We start from the raw sequence: 14354 nt of genomic DNA, 5'->3' as shown, positions 1-14354 counted from the left end.
GAGAGAGAGAGAGAGAGAGAGAAGAGATTAGGATACAACACATGAAATTGCACATCCTTATGATCATAGATAACATATGTATTGGTTACTTTTCTGTTGCAGTGATAAAACATCATAACCAAGGGGACTTAAAAAAGGAAAAGTTTATTTGAATTTATGGTTCCAAAAGAATCAGAGTCCGTTGTGGTGGGGAGACATGGCAACAAGAAGTGGCCAGGACAGAAAGAGATCATTCACATCTTAAAGCAGGCACAGGAGGAATACGGAGACTGGAAATCTGGCAAGGGTTAAGAACTCTCTAAGCCTCCCCCGACTGGTGTGCTTCCTCCATCCAGAACACACCTCCTAAAGCCTCCCAAAACAGCGCCACCAACTAAGGATAAAAATGTCCAAATACTTGGATCCTATGGGGGACATTCTCATTCAAACCACAACATATAATCACTTAAGAGGACTCAGGAAAAGCTTGCCAGTTAAGAAAAGAACATTAGAAGAATCACAGTGCATGTATCAGATATTATCTAACACTTTGAGAGTGGACAGTAGCTGTGAAATTTGACAACTTGCCCGGTCTTGTTATTGCCATTTATACTTGAATAACACATGTAAAGAGGACCTCCCTGCCCACTGTCCCTAAAATATATGACCTCTTCATCACTTCTTCATTCTCATCAAGCTCACCATTTTTTTTTTTGTTCACAGCACATAGAAATAGCTTACATATTCATGTGTACATTTTTTACATCTTCTGCAGTAAAATAGATAGCCCAGGAAGACAGTTTTCTTTGGTTTGTATCTCCCAACTACATAGCCTGTGGTTTTAGGATACAACTTGGAAGGAAAATAATGTAATAATTCTAAATGAATGACTAAATGACACATCCAACAGAGTTACAACCTCGTAATTTTGTAGTAATTACTTACCGCAATTTTGAAGAACAGAGTTGCAGAATCAAATTTTCTCCATCTATTAACCACCTACAAGACACTGAAGTCAATTTGATTCCCTTGATACAATATCTTGGATTATTTTAAAAATTGAGGGCAGACATTTTTTGTCTCAAAAAAAATAAAACATCTCTTTCATTATTTTTCCATGACCTAACTGCTTTACTTAGTAGATCCAGACACATCAAAATGTTCACAAAATTTTACTTATCATGCTGATTAATAATTATACACCATGAATGTCTTAGTTACAGTAAAATGTTATATATTGAGGTTATTATCACTCAAACTATCTTGAAGTTGTTAAAACTTTCTGTGCAAAATTTTAAAAAGATAGTGTATACCTAAGTGATAATCCTGTATTTGGTTGTTATATGCCTAGGTGTGCATGGTTCCTAGACATTTGTTTGGTATATGCATAGGTGTTCATGGTATTTAAGAATTAGTTATTAGGTTGGTATATGCCTAGGTATACATTGGACTCAGTTTGGTTTACACTAACTGTACATGATACTCAGATTTTAAATTGGTATATGCCAATGTGTGCATGTGTATGCTCAGGTGTTAGGTTGGTACCTGCCTAAGTGTATGTGATACTCTGATATTATGTTCATATGTGTCTAGTTGTACAGGATTCTCAGGTATTAAATAGGTATATGATTAGTTGAAAATGGTATTTAGGTGTTAGGTTGATATATGCCTGCATGTACATGCTACTTAGGCAGAAGTGGATTTATGCATACATATACATGATACTCAGTATGCTACTGAGGTGGAGGTTGCCACATGCCCATGTCTACATGATATTCAGATGCTGCTCAGTCAAGGAGAAAACAGATATTTAAATAAGGTCAGAATCTAGTCAGTCTCACACTAAACACTGTAAATAGGGTAATTACTTAAATGGTAAGTGTAATTTTGTGAATACTGAATAAAAAAAGAAACAAAATTATATCTGCATGTTGTTCAAAATCTCAGTATAGTTTACAATTTTCACTTTATCTCTAGGGCATTCCTTGTATTGCCTCTCCTACATTTCCATTTTGTTTTTCCAATAGCACTAGGTCAGCATTCCTTGAATAATTATACCAGTAAACTTTGCTTGCAAATTTATAAACAAGCAATGCATAACGTCTTCTCATGATCATATGGCACTTCCTCTCCAGTGCTCTAATCTGAACTGAAGAAAATTTACAGAAGTTTTTTTTGTAATTCCTACTAATGAAATCACCTCGACAGACTATTAGTTTCTTCTCAAAAAACGCTATAAACTTATTGTAGCTTCTTCTTCTGATAGAAACTCTTTCCTGGAAATCTATAAACTATTTCATACCCTCTTAATGAACACTTATGGTTGCTAACATAGAGCGTGTTTTCATTGTTTAGAGCCCCCCCAAAAATTCAAAGACTACAATACCTTATGTATGACTTTTTTCCTTGCACAGAATCTGTTTTATCTCTCAGTAGCTGCAGCTGGTCTGGAACTCACTGTGTAGAGCAGACTGTCCTTGATTTTACAGAGAACCTGTCGGATTAAAGGTATGCACCAGCACATGTGGTCCTGCTCATGACTTGAGTAAAAAACGTTCAAAACAGATCTGATGAAGAAAGGTGTAACTTAATATTGCTTAATGGGCAAAAGTTTGGAAATATATATATGCTATAAAAATATTTGTCTGTCTGAAAATGTCTGCAGAACTGTCCTTGGTGATGTGAATACAGTGAAACTTCATGTGCATGGATAGTTTTTTTCTTAATTCAGCTGAAATAACTCATTGTAGGCCAGCCAGTTACAAGACCTCCACATGTGACAAATGGCTCTCTCTTGGCTATTTTGTCTCTCTCTACTGTCCATCATCTCAACCTTGGATATCAGCACTCTTCTTTCAATGCATTAGTCATTCATGAATAATGACATAAAAGCTTAGCAATCCTCCAGAAAGAGCCTTTTATTATACTATTCTAACAACCATTAATATCTATAACACTCAGCAGTTTTCTAATTTTCTTCTACAAAAGGACAAGCTATAACTGGATGACAAAATAGCATGAGGTCTAAAACTATTACTAGTCTCATTAGTGAGAGTGGGACAGGAAAGTAAATGGAAAAATGGGCTGTACCATTATCTTGTAAAAGAAACTTTGATTAAAAACATCAATGATGACAGGGTGTTCTTTGACTTTAGAAATACTAATTACAACAACATCATACCATATCTTAAATGAATAGATATTTACATCCACATCTTTTGAGATTTCTGTAAGAAATAAAAATTTTAATTTTGTATTGGCTTAATTTTGAAAATGATATAGGTAATATCTAAGCTAAATATTCCATAGTGCTTTTACAAAGTATTATCTAAGCAAAACAGAATGAAACTAATTAATCTACATATTAAGTTTTAGAGTTTCAGTTTCTCATCAGTCAAAAATAATATTAAGAAACTATTATTTTAATCATTTAGAGTCAGATAATTAAAAGCAAGTGATAAAAACCTAATTTGAAATAACTTAGTTACATGTTGCTTTTTTATCACATATAAGAAAATGAAAATTTTAATTACATTGAACTTCTCATATATTTTCAGGTGGTTTCTGTTCATAAACTAGAAACATAATCTTTTGGGCTTAGAAATCAAATCACATTTTTTTCACAGATTTCTTAGCTTTGGTTCAATTTTCTCATTCCAAGTGGATTGTCTTACAAACAAACACACCAGGATGGTAGTGCTAATATGTTAGTAACATTTATTATTTTTCAGTTTTAAATGTTGTTTTCAATATTCATTCAGACTCTATTGTTGAGAATTGAACCTTTTTTTGGAAGAAACCTGAATTATTTTATCAAATAAACAGAACTTAGTTAAAGAGTAACCTGTATAATGTGTGCAATAATTTATTTTATTTTGCTGATCAATCTATTAGAGCAAACGTATGTTTTACACTCGTAGGGAATTTCTATGACAGAATTCATCTTAACTTTACAGTTTCCAGCTGATTTCTTATTTGCACTGACATATCAGGAAACTCTGGAATGTCTCCAAATGTTTAGAATGTAGGGAGAGTAGTAATATCACCTTTTACAAGTAAGAAAACTAGAAATTTAAGAAATGGTGTGCTTTATATGGGTGGCTGCGTTCTACTTCAGTGTTTATTCTTCTGGTTATCTGTTTTAAACTCTCCTGTCAGCAATGGGAACAATCCAATTAAATAGAAACAAATGTATTAATCTGTACACTGAGTTAATATTATGTGCTCATTTTTCTAATACATAGTTTTAAACATAACAGAGAATTAGGATTGATCTTAGATAAGAATCTGTTGGAATTTTATTCTTTTTATTAGTAAAATTACATGCAGAGTCTAAGAAAAGGTTCTGCAGGTTTCAATAGGGAAAATGAAGGAAAATAATCTATGTAATATCTGTAGGGTTAGTTAATTGACTGAAGTCTGACCTTTAAGTGTATAAATATCATTACAACTGTGAGTTGAGTTTATTTACTAATAACATATTTAATATTTTACATATCTAAGGTTATAAGTAAATTTTCCATATGAGTATACATTAAAAAACAGAGGACAGGGGCTGGAGAGATGGTTCAGCACTTAAGAATACTGACTGTTCTTGCAGAAGACCGGGGTTTGAATCCCAGTACCTACATGGCGGATAACGACTGTCCATAACACTAGTTCCAGGGAATCCAACAGCCTCTTCTGTCTTCTGCAGTCATTGCACAACACAGGTGCACTTAGCTACACACAGGAAATATACGCCACATACACATAAAATAAAAATAGTAAATAATTTTTTTTTTAAAAGAGAGGGCATTATGGGGTCATTGTTTTCTGAGTTAATGAAGAAAAAAAGATGTGCCATTTGAGGTTTTCAAAAGGCCTGAGTATTTCTGAGTATGGGTAACTATGAAAGAAAATTAATTATAACAAATTGAGGAAATAATAGCTTTCACATTAAATGATTCTCTAGCATATCTGCTTTTCTCCCATCTTGCTCTTTCAATGCTTCTATGTTTGTTTGTTTGTTTTTTAATTTAAGGCAACGCAGATCTTTATTTGGACACATCTCTCTGTAAGAATCAGAGCTCTGACTACTTACAAGCTGGGGTAGTTATAGGGAAGAAATTGGGGAAAGTTGAAAAAATTTTCTGCGTTGTCCTATGGTTGGTCACTGCTAGGGGTAACCAGTCAGTCCAGTGGTCACTTAACGAATGCCAGGTGACTGGTAAATATCCTTTAGAGCTGGTCATCACTGGGATTCCTGGGGCAGGGAAGTCAAGAATATAGACAAACACGTTACTTTACTTAGAAATCAAATTACCATAGTTACTGAATTGTTACAATTCAATCAAGAGAGGAATTCTACAAAATAGTATGACCATGGGTCAACAGTTACAAAAAATACTTGAAAAAATCAACTTAAAATGTAATAAGGTTAATTTTGGCTTGTGACCTCAGAGGTTTAGATTCAGCTCCATTCACTGTTTTGAGCCCTTAGGTGAGGCAAATGTTTTAGCAGAAAGCACATGCTAGAGAAAAGTGCTCAGGCGCTGGGGTACTGTCTTAGTGGTTAAGAACACTGGTTCGTCTTGCAGAAGTCCAGGTTTGAATCCCAGCACCCACATGGCAGCTAACAACTGTCAGATCCAGGAGATCTGACAGTCTCTTCTTTCCTCCAGGAGCATTGCATGACATGGGTGCACTTGCCTACATGTAGGCATAACACTCATATACATAAAATAAAAACAATCAATAAAATATTTTTAAAAAGAGAAAATCTGCTCATTGCACAGTGACCGAAGGCAATTTGGGATAAAGAAAGAAGAAGGGGATATCCCATATTCTACAGAGACATGTTTGTATCTTCTCCTCCTTCTCCTCCTCGTCCTCCTCTTCCTCCTCCTTCTTCGTTTAAATCAAATAATCTTTTGTAATAATTGCTATATATTTATTTGAGATCCTCTGCCATTCTACAACAAAAATTGAACCAGTCTGTCATTTTAAAGTCTCTGTTGTGACTATGAGACTTGTGTACTGCCATATGACACCTGGCCTAACCCAATTCTCTAATTCCCTTCTCTTTGTACGATTTCTTTTCAAGCACTTACCACATATTTTGAACTTGTATGAATTTTTTAAAATATATAGTATTTTATGTATACATTTATCCAAAGACAGCTAATAAAATATTCATATTCAACCACACCTACCAAAACTTTAACTTAGAAACCGTGAAGTTTACCCATATTCACTGTGCAGTTCATTGAATTTTAGAATAGTTTTAAGACAATTTTTGTTTACTAGTGTCTAATCTTAGAAGTCTTTTTATCAACTCTAAAAGATACCATGATTTCATTTATAATCATTGCCTCATTTTATTTCTAGCCTGAATATTTACAAATCTATCTCTTTATAATTTTGTAACTGTGGAACATTTTATACAAATAAACAGTTAAATACCATATTTGCAATGTGACATGCATACTTCTACAACATTACCAGTTCTCCTAAGCGCATGTACCTCAGACTTCTTCTAGTCCCCAGTTTTTCTACACAATGTTGCACAAGAATGCCTCAGGGACCTAATCTTTACTGGAGTTCGCAGGGTAAGGTTTCTTGGGCTTGGAATACATGCATGCTTAAATTAAGTGGAGATCACCAAATTTTTCTATAAAATCATATACAAACTGCCTATATCAGTGATAGTTACTGTCTCCAAAGATCACTGAAATTTCGCAGAATTGGATTTTATAATTCATTTAATACAACATGATTTTTTTGTTTTACTACTTATAAGCTAAATATCTTTTTACCTGCTTATTAACCATTTTATTTATCATTCACTCAATGTGATAGTAGCAGTCTTCCATTTAATTATTGCCTTTCTTAATTTAAATTACATTGCATCTTTTATTTTGCAATAGCTCTTGTTTATTCTAGCTTTAACCTATGTTGCACAGCTTCTTCTAACTTGACACTATTACCTATCATGTCTACAATTAAACACTAATAAATCTTTAAAAAACTGCCCCTACAATGCATGGAAGAAAAGTCTAACAAAGACAATTCTTTCAGACTCTTAGCAAAACACTTGAATCTCAGATAGTCAAGAGATGGTTGTCCTTTTTTTGTATATCGTAGAAAACATTTCACTGTACCTAAAATAAGAAACAATGCAGATTTAGCAAAGAAATAGTCTATGAACATGATTAGAAAAATGAGTGACACCCTGTTGAAAGGTCTACATAAATTGTTACTCAAGGTGACTCTCAACTTGTTTGGTTTTGCAGATGGAAATAATGGCATTAATGCTGTTAAATTTCAATAGCCTCTTAGCTGTAAGAACGTATTTTTTTAGAAAGCTCTTTTTATTTATTTTTGTTTTATTAGTGTTTTCCATGCATGTATGTTAGTGCACTAGGGCATCTAGTGCCCACAGAGGTAGGAAGATGGTGGGATACTCTGAAACCTGAGTTGTAGATGGTAGCTGGCCACCATGTAATACTGGGAACTGAATTCGGGACCTCTGCAAGCGTACTCAGTGCTCTATACTTCTGTGCTATCTCTCCAGCTCCATATGAAAGTCATTTTAAATATGATGTAATTTTACAATTTCATACAACTTTGAAATAACTTGACTGAAAACCTACATCATAAGCTCAAAGAGAAAATCAGGCAAAACACGAAAAAAAAAAAATCTTCTAAACATTATTGGATTTTAGATCAATTTAACAATTCAAAGGACATTTCACATTCTAATAAACATGAAGTTGCTTGCGTTTCATTAAAAGTTATATCTTATATTTACCTCTGAATAAAGAAGCGATTAAAATTGTTTAGCTAGTCAATCAGAACATATTTAGTGAAAATTGGTTCACAGAAGCATTGATGGCAGCTTCAAGATAAAGAACCTTCCTTCCTTCCTTCTTTCCTTTCTCCCTCTCTCCTTCCCTCCCACCCTCCTTCTTTCTTTCTTTCTTTCTTTCTTTCTTTCTTTCTCTTTCCTTTTTAATCCCATCATTAGTATAAAAATTCATGAACATTCCCAAAATGGTAGTTCCTAAAATAATTTGATCCTGAGAGCTGTCCAGAGAGCATTTTAATTCTTAACATCAAAAGAAATTATCAAATTATACTATTCATATTAATCATGTCTACCATTTATAATTTAGTGTTATCTATCCTGAACTGAAATTGTACTAGACAGTTTCATTCTTATAATTAAATTCAGCAGGGCACAGCAATGCTTATGTTTAAAGATGACCATTAATTATTGCTTCTAGAAAAATGTGCCTAAAATTTTAACTATATACTATGAAGTCTAAGCTGCTTTTAAAAAATAAATTATAGGGTTTTCTTAATAATTACATTTTCTACAGCTTCAGATCTAAGGATAAAACAGTTCCTAAATATCAACTCTTTGGTAAATATTTTGCTTGCTAGCAAGCTGTCATTAAAATATTCAAGTCTGGTCAGTGAAAGAGAAAAATAGAGATACAATATGACAGAGATGTAGACAAGTCGAATAGGGCCCCCAGACAAATCCAGGTATAATCATCTAATGTTTGACAGTAATGTAATAGAAAAAAGCATTTTCAAAACAATGTTGCTCAAAATCTCGGATATTAACATTTAAAAGGAGGAAACTAGATCTATATCTCTCAAACTATCCTCAAATCAATTTAAATGGATTAAAGATATTAATGCAAGATCTGAAATTCTCAAATTGCTAGAGAAGGACTTAGGGGAAATATTTCAAGATTTAAGCATAAACAAAGATTTTCTTAAATAGTGACAGTGCAACACTGCTTTAAGTTATTTCAAAATGTTCCACTGTTGATGAATATGTATCATCTCAGCTATTCAGATGTTTGTATGTCAAGAAAAATGTAATGAACTTAGAGAGAAAATATCCAACTGTATTCACATATTATTTGAAAAGTGGAAAAATCATCATGGCAGTAATATTTTAAGACAGTGACAGAAAGACAAGGATAAAAAAGGCTAAAAAAATAATTTTACATACAGATCTCCTAAAGCTGATAAGCATTATCAGTTTTGAGAGTCAGCTATTCCTTGTGCATTAGCCAACTCGTTTTCACCAAACTAAAAGATAAATGTCATAGAAAAATTTTATGGAGGAATAAACAGGCTCACAGGATTTCTTATACAAGGTCTTATTGTGATTGGTTCTCAAGGTATCTATTAACACTGTGGTACTTCCTTAACACACACACACACACACACACACACACACACACCCTGAAAGAATGAGTGAGGAGATCAGGAATGTTTGAGATGAAACACTATAGAAATAATAAATAGTAATAGTACTATGGACTAAAAAATGAATAACCCCAGCTGCAGCAGTTGTAAATATCATAGGGAGAGTACTGGCTGGAGACTGGAAAAATGGTTTAGTGTTTAAGAGTACTGGCCGTTCTTTCAGAAGACCCAGGTTTGAATCCCAGCACCCACATTGTGGCTAACAACTATCAGTAACTCCAGTTTCAGAGGATTCAATGCCCTCTTCTGTCCTCCACAGGTACTGCACAACACAGGTGCACTTACACACATGCAGGCATATCACTCCTACACACACAAATAAAAATAAGTAAGGGGCTGGAGAGATGGCTTAGCAGTTAAAAACACTGTTCTTACAGAAGACCCAGATTCGAATCCCAGCACCCACATGGCAGCTAATAACCATCTTTAACTCCAATTCCAGGGGATCTGACAGTCTCCTGTCTTCCATGGGCATGGCATGAACAGGTGCACTTACCTACACTCAGGCAAAACATGCATACAAATAATAAAAATAATAATTTTTTAAAATAATAAAGTAAAATAAAAATAAATACATTAAAAAAAGTATAGTAGTGGCAAATAGTAATGAGAGTGTAGATGTGATGGCAAGACTCTGATAATAAGGAAAATCATAATAATTAGGTAGTGTTGATGACATCCACATAAATTCAAACTAAATAAAGTTTAGTTTTAGTTCAGAAATATGTTGAATTTACTTTCATTGGAATTGTTTTCTGTTAATGAACATAAATTATATCCAACTATTAATATAAATTGTAATGTTATATAATACATTTATATTTTACATTAAATACTTATTTTGAAGAAAAAAGCAAGAGCAATGCTTCTATGAGAATATAATTTAATATGATGCACTCATGTTATTTGCATATATAAATTTTATCAACTTCCTTAATAGAAAAGAATGGCAAACCTGTATAATTTCTTCACTCGGGTATGATATTTAAATAACCTGCTGATGCCTACTGAGGGATTCATTCCTTTACATTATGTAGCTTTAAAATATATAGATATAATTTTTCTTGAATGTAACTACCTTAAGAAATTGAGTATTCTAAACCAGTATTTGAACATAGAATATTGTTAATAATTCTGAAATTGCAACATAAACTTTTATTATATTTGGCATAGAAATGATTGTTTTCATATTAAGTATACATCACATACAATATGAATTTATGTCACATTTCTTATATACTTGTAGCAATCTCCCATGTTTACTCAGCAGAAATAACTCTGTTGAGGAAATTAGTCTTTTGGAAGAAAGACTGATTAAATATTTGCATTTTTAATGAAAACTATTTATTGATAATTCCAAATCCTGGTGTACCGCCACATACCTGTATCACAGAACTCAGCAGGCAGAGGAAGGTGGATCAGAAGTCTGAAAGCAGTGTGGCACTACACAGTGGGTCCCAAGGCTATGAGGCTGGAACATGAATGAAAAAGAAAACACAAATAAAAACTAAAAGAAATGACACATGCATACAGAAACACATGGAGTTCTGAAGTCAGGTTTCCTTTGGGGTGTAATAATAACATAAAATGTCCCCCCTTTTTTTAACTAATGGAGCAATGTAAGTCCATTACAATAGGCAAATATTTAAAAGACATCTGATCAGAATTTAGATGATGTTATACATAAAAACTTTCATCACTCATTAGCATGAATGCTTGATTTTCCTTACCCAAAGCACTCTGATTCTAAAATGTCCCTGACATTTTTACCCTGCAATATGTTTTCTGTGCTCAGAGTGGACTGGGATTTTCTTAAATCAGTCAGTGTATCCCATCTGCTCTAAAGCCATGGTTTGTTCAGAAACCTTTCTATGACCCAAGGCACACTGGTCAAGCAGTATTTATAGGGAACTTCAGAATTCCGCCTGGAGGGAATCTTTCTCTAGATGGCATGAAATGAGGTTGTGAGGCCAGACTAAAATTGATGTTATCATTCTGCTACTATAAGGGAAGCCAGTTTGAGAGCCAATGACTATGGTTGATAATCCATGCCAAAAACTTTGAATTCATATCCCTGTGTTTTCAATAAACTAATTAATTTTCTACAATAATTTTGATTTGAAGGAAAGAAGTGAGCTGTCAGCTATGTAAAGTGGCAAGTGTGTGGTTTGTGGGAAGCCAAGGCAGGAGCAGTTTCAGGAGAAACTGGGCGCACTATCGACTTTGTAAACTGAAAACTGACAACATCAGATGATACCAGTGACCCAGCAGACAGTTGTTTCTGTGGAATAATAGCAGCTTGACAAACATGGGCTTAAGTGAATAGAAGTAACTTTTCAACTCTCTAATATGGTTGTATTTTTGGAAATATAACCTCATCAAAAAGTATCATTTGAAACTAATGGAATTATGCCTTCTTTTGTGTTTCTGATTCATTCGTGCATTGTTCATTACACTTAGAGAAATGTAGAAATTACTCTGATATATGACAATTTCAACTTCTTTTTGTTTGCAAAGTTGATGTTTCTTCTGTCTTAACATCTTTTAGTAGAATTTAAAGTAAATCAAAGCACAGACAAGTTAAAATTCACAGTTTATTTGAGGAAAGAAAAGGTCTTAGAACTGGAGAGCATTCTGAAGCAAAGATGATTTATAATGTTCCCACATCTAACCTAGTTGTTTTTATAACCAGAAAATCAGGAAGCAGCAAGCATAGATAATCTAATTGGCGAAGTTCAGTGTCTGCCTAACTTGTATGAAATTTGAGAACCTTCCACTTTGGTTTTGCTGTCTTAGTCTGACATGAGTTTCAAAGACTTAGTTGATTGCTTATCAGGCGTGCTTTAGTCCTCAACTTGACACACCTGGGTAGAGCAAGGCTCAATTGGGGAATTTCCTTCATTGAACTGGCCTGTGATCAGCTCTGTGAGGTATTTTCTTGATCCTTGAGTGATGTGGGAGAGCACAGCCCACTGTGAAGAGCACATCCCTGGGCAGGCTGCTCTGTGTTGTATAAGAAAGCAGGCTGAGTATGGGCCAAAGGTGTAAGTCAGTAAACAGTGTTCCTCCATGACTGTGATTCAGCTCCTGCCTCCACGTTCACGCCCTTAGTTCCTACCTTGGGCTCCCTTAAGGATGAAGCGACCCAAGGGATATAAGCCAAATAAATCCTTTCCTCCCCTAATTGGTACTGGTGAGAGTGTTTTGTCACAGAAATGGAAAAACTATCTAAAGAATCAGGATACAATGCTAGGTTAGGTAAAATATTTTCCTTCCAAGATAGTATATTGTTATGTAACAATATTCTTGGGGAAATATGAACCAATATTAGATCCTAGGTAGGAAACCAGCTACAAATCAAAGTAATGATACCACCAATATCCAGGTTGGTGAACCAATGAGTTTTATTTGGGTTATTTACAGGAGTATTGGTGAGGAGTTACTTATAGGAGCAGAAATGTCCCAAAGACACTTGAATCACCAAAAGCCTACCCTACCTTGACAGCTCACAAAAGCAAGAAACCTCAAGCATCCTGTTTAAACTACAGGTAGCTCAACAGTTTGGAGAGTGTCCTTTCCAGGCAACTCAGCTGGACTGAGGCTCTTCCACAGGCAGCTTAGCTGGTTTCTGCCTCCTTCTAGGCAGGTCTACTGTCTCTGGTCTTCTCCCAGGTGGTAGGACTGGACTCCAATTCCTTGAGTGAACTCGGCTGGTCTGAGGGTCTTCTAGACAGCTCAACTTGTCTGAGAATGTCTCTTAGCAATCTTTATTGCTTATATGTTCTTGGAAAGGGAGGGGCCTAGTTAATCTGATCAGTTTCATGGACTTCCTGAAGCTACCAAGTTTCTTATTTTTTGAACTTAAGGAGCTTCTCTAAAGGATGAAATATCTTCTCTAAAGGATGTAATATTTTGTTTCCCTTTAGAGTGTCTTGACATCTTGTGTCTTAAAAATTTCCCTTCCAAGATGGAAATTTTATCTTAGATGAAATTGCTCCTTACCATGTATCTATAACAAAACTGCACTAGGGAATTAGGGTTGGGTACCAAGAAACTGGAGCAAGAGTTTAAAAGTAATCAATGGAGATATAAGATGAATAAGAAAGCTAATACCCTGGCATAAACACAATAATAATGTCAAACAACCAGTCGTGGCAAGTCTTATAGGGATGGTCAATGAGAAGCAAGTAGCAGTCCATCAACACAGCTAGGAAGGTTCAGGGTCAGCTGCCTGAAAAAAAGAATACATGTCCCTGCTAACCTGTTCCTTTACCACATCCAATTACTGCATTGAAGGGATTTAACATTTCAACTACCTAAACTGTCTCATTGTTAGATTTTTTTTTCATTGTGGCACCTACATTTTAAGGAATGGATGATACTGTCAGTAGGATATAAGTTTTTGCATCCAGGTGAAGAGAGCAGATGAAAGGATTGGCAGTATCCATTGGAGTCTCACAAGTGAGAACTCAACAAAAGGCAATGACTCCCCCTCACTAGATGTACCAATAGCCAATAGTTCACCAGAGACAGGTGTGTCATTTGATCCCCTCCCCAAAGTAGGACTGACTGTTGCCAGAGTCAGTCTTCAGTAGAGATAAACACAATTACCTTGAGTTCATGATTGCAATATGTACGTCACACCAACAAAATGGCATATCCAGCCCTTCTCCTTTACCTTCTTCATGCTGCTATCTCTCTACTCCTTCCACATTGTTCTCTGAGTCTTAGAGAGGGTAGTACACATGACCTGTTTAGGGCTGAACACTCTACCATCACTAGTCTTGGTACCTTGGGTAACCATGAGTCTCTGCATTCACCATTGTTCACTACAAAAGGAGACTTGTCTCATAGGGATTAGAGTAACATATGTCTGTCAGGATAAACCAAGAGCACAAAAACTTTAAATGTAACAATAAATTTGTGAGTTTTTTGACAGTTGAAAAAAGAATTGATTTTAAGGAGATGTTTGAAATAATTGTTTAGGTATCCAGATCTAGAGGAAGAGATATCATGTTGAGCAAAATGCGAAATGCAAAGAAAATGAGATAAACTAATATAAAATTAAATTAATAAAAAATTGTGCGAAAGGAAGAGACATGTTT

Source organism: Nannospalax galili, unplaced genomic scaffold, assembly GCF_000622305.1.
Source record: "Nannospalax galili isolate Female #2095 unplaced genomic scaffold, S.galili_v1.0 scaffold1718, whole genome shotgun sequence".
Taxonomy (NCBI): Eukaryota; Metazoa; Chordata; class Mammalia; order Rodentia; family Spalacidae; genus Nannospalax; species Nannospalax galili.
The sequence above is the reverse complement of the archived record's forward strand: the minus strand, read 5'-3'. Positions refer to the sequence as shown.